The following is a 7,708-nucleotide window of genomic DNA, read 5'->3' as shown; positions in this document are numbered from 1 at the left end:
AGCAGTTCAAACTTCTTAAGGTCATAAGAAGCAAGTAAGGTTAACAGATGAGTGTTATCTATTTGAACCGGCTACATAGGCAGTTGAGTTTAAGTGTATTCAACAGAAGCAGTTTTCTGGGTGATACAAACAGGTTTTCTAATCTGCTACTGTTGTTGGAGATCAAAGATCTGTTCTGATAAGAAAATTTTCTAGACCTAAAAGATGATGCAGACGTGTTCATAGGCTCGAATGAGGCTCTTAGGCAGAGAAAGGGATCTGTTTTATATCAAAAACAAGTGTGAAAACAACTATCGCGGCCATTTTATATCATTCTCAGATCAGAAGAGGCATCTAAGAAGAGAACTAACCAGGGTTTGGTTCTAATGGTGATAAACTCCGACGAACTCGAGGAAGATCTAATGTGGATCTGAGCAAGGAAGGGAAGGGAACTTACGGATCCGTTTGAGGATATGACGGAGTAAAAATAAGTTTTATTGAAGATGACGTCACAGTGATTTAACCCGGATCCAGATGATGACATCACGGCGGGTTAAAATTTTCGCGCAAGACAAAAGACTGAAGGACAGTTCCATAAGGTATTTTAAGATTGACATGAACAGGTTCAAATCAATCTGGGGCCTAATGTTGGGGATATAACTATTTGTGTAAGCCGCCCAGGAGGGGCCGGGTTACGGAAACAAGACTCACCAGAAAGAAGCCCAAGACCAAAGCATGAAGATGGCGGTTCATAGAGGGCTTAAGGCCCACAGGCGACTTAAGGCCCGTTGTAGTAAACCGCCACAGTAATATGACTTGTATCATAAGGTAGACTTAACTAGTCACCGAGCCAGACACTGTTAAGCCGGCCGGGACTTTGTAAGCCGCAGGGCGTCAACCCGTGTATATAAGGGGACGACCTGCTGGCGGCTTAGGAAAAAGAAACAACTCATCGAGAGCCGGGCATAGCGTATCTCGCTCCCTGGTCATCGAAACATCAATACCAACCCAACTAGACGTAGGCCTTACCTTCACCGTAAGGGGCCGAACTAGTACAAAACCTCTCGTGTCCCTTGTCCCGATTAACCCCTTCAAGCTTCCTAGTTGCGATGGCTCCACAACTAAGTCCTTTCACGAGGACATCTGACGTGACAATTCCACGACACCTCCAGTGCCCTGATCAATGTTGTTGATGATCCCTTGGCAGTCCGACACGATACGTATCCTCTGTAGTCGGAAATCTTCGGCCAATGCCATGGTGGTGGAGCTAGCACATGGGGGCCAATGGCAAAATATGGATTCCTGAAGGGGCAAAAGTATCTATTTTTCTCAACCTATGGTACCGCACAAAAAAGTTCTTCCCAAGAGATCCCCGGGCTGCCCCCACCCCCCAGCCATACACATAGCTCCGCCAGTACAATGTCAGTGATTCATGACACGCATAAGCTTCAAGTACCGTAGAATCTGTAGAACCACTGAAGACCATGACGGATGATCCCAAGTATAGGACGTTATGATCACGATAAATCGCGGCTGCGACACCTCCATGTCCCTGTCGGGCGACCGCTCCGTCAACATTTATTTTCATAACACCCTCTGGTGATGGTAGCCTGTTGGAAATATGCTCTAGAGGCAATAATAAAATGATTATTATTATATTTCCTTGTTCATGATAATTGTCTATTATTCATGCTATAATTGTATTAACCGGAAACCGTGATACTTGTGTGAATACATAGACCACAACATGTCCCTAGTGAGCCTCTAGTTGACTAGCTTGTTGATCAACAGATGGTCATGGTTTTCTGACTATGGACATTGGATGTCATTGATAACGGGATCACATCATTAGGAGAATGATGTGATGGACAAGCCCCAATCCTAAGCATAGCACAAGATCGTGTAGTTCGTTTGCTAAAGCTTTTCTAATGTCAAGTATCAGTTCCTTAGACCATGAGATTGTGTAACTCCCGGATATCGTAGGAGTGCTTTGGGTGTACCAAACGTCACAACATAACTAGGTGACTATAAAGGTGCACTACAGGTATCTCCGAAAGTGTCTGTTGGGTTGGCGTGAATCGAGACTGGAATTTCTCACTCCGTATGACGGAGAGGTATCTTTGGGCCCACTCGGTAATGCATCATCATAATGAGCTCAATGTGACTAAGTGGTTAGTCACGAGATCATGCATTATGTAACGAGTAAAGTGACTTGCCGGTAATGAGATTGAACGAGGTATTGGGATACCGACGATCGAATCTCGGGCAAGTAACGTACCGATTGACAAAGGGAATTGTATATGGGGTTACTTGAATCCTCGACATCATGGTTCATCCGATGAGATCATCGTGGAACATGTGGGAGCCAACATGGGTATCTAGATCCCACTGTTGGTTATTGGCCGGAGAGCTGTCTCGGTCATGTCTGCGTGATTCCCGAACCCATAGGGTCTACACACTTAAGGTTCGATGATGCTAGGGTATTAGGAAGATTTGTATGTGATTACCGAATGTTGTTCGGAGTCCCGGATGAGATCCCGGATGTCACGAGGAGTTCCGGAATGGTCCGGAGGTGAAGATTTATATATGGGAAGTTGTCATACGGTCACCGAAAATATTCGGGGGCATACCTGTATTGTATCGGGGCCACCAGAGGGGTTCTGGGGGTCCACCGAGAGGGGCCACCTGTCCCGAAGGACCTCATGGGCTGTAGAGGGAAGGGAACCAGCCCCTTGGAGGGCTGGGCGCCAGCCCCCCCCCCTAGGGCCCATGCGCCTAGGGTTGGGGGGAACCCTAAGGGGGGCGCCTCCCCTTGCTTGGGGGGCAAGCCCCCTCCCCCCTTGGCCGCCGGCCCCCTCTAGATCCCATCTAGAGGGGCCGGCCCCGCTTCCTCCTTCTCCTATAAATAGAGGGGCGAGGGGAGGGTTGTAGCACCACATCCAAGGCGCAGCCCCTCCCCTCCCCAACACCTCTCGTCCTCCGCAAGAGCTTGGCGAAGCCCTGCCAGAGTACTGCCACTCCATCACCACCATGTCGTCGTGCTACTGTTCGAGCCCTCTTCCTCAACCTCTCCCTCCTCCTTGCTGGATCAAGGCGCGGGAGACGTCACTGAGCTGAACGTGTGTTGAACACGGAGGTGTCGTTGTTTGGCGCTAAGATCGGAATCCACCGCGATCTGAATCGCTTCGATTACGACTCCTTCATCCGCGTTCTTGCAACGCTTCCGTCTCACGATCTTCAAGGGTATGAAGATGCACTCCCCTCTCTCTCTCGTTGCTAGTTACTCCTGTTGGGTTTCGTAGTAATTTCAAAAATTTTCCTACGCGCACACAGGATCATGTGATGCATAGCAACGAGAGGAGAGTGTTGTCTACGTACCCTACGCAGACCGACTGCGGAAGCGATGACACGACGTAGAGGAAGTAGTCGTACGTCTTCACGATCGAACCGATCAAGCACCGAAACTACGGCACCTCCGAGTTCGAGCACACGTTCAGCTCGATGACAATCCCCGGACTCCGATCCAGCAAAGTGTCGGGGAAGAGTTCCGTCAGCACGACGGCGTGGTGACGATCTTGATGAACTACAGCAGCAGGGCTTCACCTAAACTCCGCTACAGTATTATCGAGGAATATGGTGGCAGGGGGCACCGCACACGGCTAAGGAATCGATCACGAGGATCAACTTGTGTCAACTTGTGTCTTTGGGGTGCCCCCCTGCCCCTGTATATAAAGGATGGAGGAGGAGGAGGCCGGCCAAGGCAAAGGTGCGGCCAGGATAGGGAGTCCTACTAGGACTCCAAGTCCTAGTAGGAGTCCACCAAGAGGGGAGGAAGGGAGAAGGAATAGGAGGAGAAGGAGAGGTGGCCGGCCCCCTTTTCCCTAGTCCAATTCGGACTAGAGGGGAGGGGGGGCGCAGCCTTTTTCTCCTCTTCCCACTAAAGCCCATCAAGGCCCAATACTCTTCTCCGTATTCCCGTAACCCCCCGGTACTCCGGAAAATACCCGAATCACTCGGAACCTTTCCGAACTCCGAATATAGTCGTCCAATATATCGATCTTTACGTCTCGACCATTTCGAGACTCCTCGTCATGTCCCCGATCTCATCCGGGACTCCGAACTCCTTCGGTACATCAAAACTCATAAACTCATAATATAACTGTCATCGAAACCTTAAGCGTGCGGACCCTACGGGTTCGAGAACAATGTAGACATGACCGAGACACGTCTCCGGTCAATAACCAATAGCGGGACCTGGATGCCCATATTGGCTCCTACATATTCTACGAAGATCTTTATCAGTCAGACCGCATAACAACATACGTTGTTCCCTTTGTCATCGGTATGTTACTTGCCCGAGATTCGATCGTCGGTATCCAATACCTAGTTCAATCTCGTTACTGGCAAGTCTCTTTACTCGTTCCGTAATACATCATCTCACAACTAACATATTAGTTGTAATGCTTGCAAGGCTTATGTGATGTGTATTACCGAGAGGGCCCAGAGATACCTCTCCGACAATCGGAGTGACAAATCCTAATCTCGAAATACGCCAACCCAACATCGACCATTGGAGACACCTGTAGTACTCCTTTATAATCACCCATTTACGTTGTGACGTTTGGTAGTACCCAAAGTGTTCCTCCGGTAAACGGGAGTTGCATAATCTCATAGTCATAGGAACATGTATAAGTCATGAAGAAAGCAATAGCAACATACTAAACGATCAGGTGCTAAGCTAATGGAATGGGTCATGTCAATCAGATCATTCAACTAATGATGTGACCTCGTTAATCAAATAACAACTCATTGTTCATGGTCAGGAAACATAACCATCTTTGATTAACAAGCTAGTCAAGTAGAGGCATACTAGTGACACTCTGTTTGTCTATGTATTCACACATGTATTATGTTTCCGGTTAATACAATTCTAGCATGAATAATAAACATTTATCATGATATAAGGAAATAAATAATAACTTTATTATTGCCTCTAAGGCATATTTCCTTCAGTCTCCCACTTGCACTAGAGTCAATAATCTAGTTCACATCGCCATGTGATTTAACAGCAATAGTTCACATCACCATGTGATTAACACCCATAGTTCACATCGCTATGTGACCAACACCCAAAGGTTTACTAGATTCAGTAATCTAGTTCACATCGCTATGTGATTAACACCCAAGGAGTACTAAGGTGTGATCATGTTTTGCTTGTGAGAGAATCTTAGTCAACGGGTATGTCATATACAGATCCGTAAGTATTTTGCGAATTCTATGTCTACAATGCTCTGCACGGAGCTACTCTAGCTAATTGCTCCCACTTTCAATATGTATCTAGATCAAGACTTAGAGTCATCTAGATTAGTGTCAAACTTGCATCGACGTAACCTTTTACGACGAACCTTTTTCCGTAATCGAGAAACATATCCTTATTCCACTAAGGACAATTTTGACCGCTCTCCAGTGATCTACTCCTAGATCACTATTGTACTCCCTTGCCAAACTCAGTGGTATGGCATACAATAGATCTGGTATACAGCATGGCATACTTCATAGAACCTATGACTGAGGCATAGGGAATGACTTTCATTCTCTTTCTATTTTCTGCCGTGGTCGGGCTTTGAGTCTTACTCAACTTAACACCTTGCAACACAGGCAAGAACTCCTTCTTTGACTATTCCATTTTGAACTATTTCAAAAATTTATCAAGGTATGTATTGAAAAAATCTTATCAAGCGTCTTCATCTATCTATATAGATCTTGATGCTCAATGTGTAAGCAGCTTCACCAAGGTCTTTCTTTGAAAAACTTTTATTCAAGTATCCTTTCATGCTTTGCAGAATAATTCTACATTATTTCCGATCAACAATATGTCATTCACATATACTTATCAGAAATGTTGTAGTGCTCCCACTCACTTTCTTGTAAATACAGGCTTCACTGTAAGTCTGTACAATTACTATATGCTTTGATCAACTTATCAAAGCGTATATTCCAACTCCGAGATTCTTGCACCAGTCCATAAATGGATCGCTGGAGCTTGCACACTTTGTTAGCTCCCTTTGGATCGACAAAACCTTCTGGTTGCATCATATACAACTCTTCTTCCAGAAATCCATTCAGGAATGCAGTTTTGACATCCATCTGCCAAATTTCATAATCATAAAATGCGGCAATTGCTAACATGATTCAGACAGACTTTTAAGCATCGATACGAGTAAGAAAATCTCATTGTATTCAACACCTTGAACTTTGTCAAAAACCTTTTTCGACAAGTCTAGCTTTGTAGATAGTAACACTACTATCAACGTCCGTCTTCCTCTTGAAGATCCATTTATTCTTAATGACTCACCGATCATCGGGCAAGTCAATCAAAGTCTACACTTTGTTCTCATACATGGATCATATCTCAGATTTCATGGCTTCAAGCCACTTTGCGGAATCTGGGCTCACCATCGCTTCTTCATAGTTCGTAGGTTCATCATGATCTAGTAGCATGACTTCCAGAACAGGATTACCGTACCACTCTGGTGCGGATCTTACTCTAGTTGATCTACGAAGTTCAGTAGTATCTTGATCTGAAGTTTCATGATCATTATCATTGGCTTCCTCACTAACTGGTGTAGGTGTCACTGAAACAGTTTTCTGTGATGAACTACTTTCCAGTAAGGGAGCAGGTATAGTTACCTCGTCAAGTTCTACTTTCCTCCCACTCACTTCTTTCGAGAGAAACCCCTTCTCTAGAAATGATCCATTCTTAGCAACGAATGTTTTGCCTTCGGATCTGTGATAGAAGGTGTACCCAACAGTTTCCTTTGGGTATCCTATGAAGACACATTTCTCCGATTTGGGTTCGAGCTTATCAGGTTGAAGCTTTTTCACATAAGCATCGCAACCCCAAACTTTAAGAAACGACAACTTTGGTTTCTTGCCAAACCACAGTTCATAAGGCGTCGTCTCAACGGATTTTGATGGTGCCCTATTTTAAAACGTGAATGCAGCTGTCTCTAATGCATAACCCCAAAACGATAGTGGTAAAGAGATATCATAGATCGCACCATATCAAATAAAGTGCGGTTACGACGTTCGGACACACCATAACGATGTGGTGTTCCAGGTGGCGTGAGCTGTGAAACTATTCCACATTGTTTTAATTGAAGACCAAACTCGTAACTCAAATATTTGTCTCCGCGATCAGATCGCAGAAACTTTATTTTCTTGTTACGATGATTTTTCCACTTCACTCTGAAATTCTTTGAACCTTTCAACTATTTCAGACTTTATGTTTCATCAAGTAGATATACCCATATCTGCTCAAATCATCTTGTGAAGGTCAGAAAACAACGATGCTTGCCACGAGCAACAGCACTCATTGGATCGCATACATCGGTATGTATTATTTCCAACAAGTCAGTAACTCGTTCCATTGTTCCGAAGAACGGAGTTTTAGTCATCTTGCCCAAAAGGCACGGTTCGCAAGCATCAAAATGATTCATAACCAAGTGATTCCGAAAATCCATCTTTATGGAGTTTCTTCATGCGCTTTACACCGATATGACCCAAACGGCAGTGCCACAAATAAGTTGCACTATCATTATTAACTTTGCATCTTTTGGCATCAATATTATGAATATGTGTATCACTACGATCGAGATCCAATGAACCATTTTCATTGGGTGTGTAACCATATAAGGTTTTATTCATGTAAATAGAACAACAGTTTATT

The sequence above is a fragment of the Triticum aestivum genome, chromosome 5B, assembly GCF_018294505.1.
Source record: "Triticum aestivum cultivar Chinese Spring chromosome 5B, IWGSC CS RefSeq v2.1, whole genome shotgun sequence".
Classification (NCBI taxonomy): Eukaryota; Viridiplantae; Streptophyta; class Magnoliopsida; order Poales; family Poaceae; genus Triticum; species Triticum aestivum.
Note: the sequence above shows the minus strand (reverse complement) of the source record.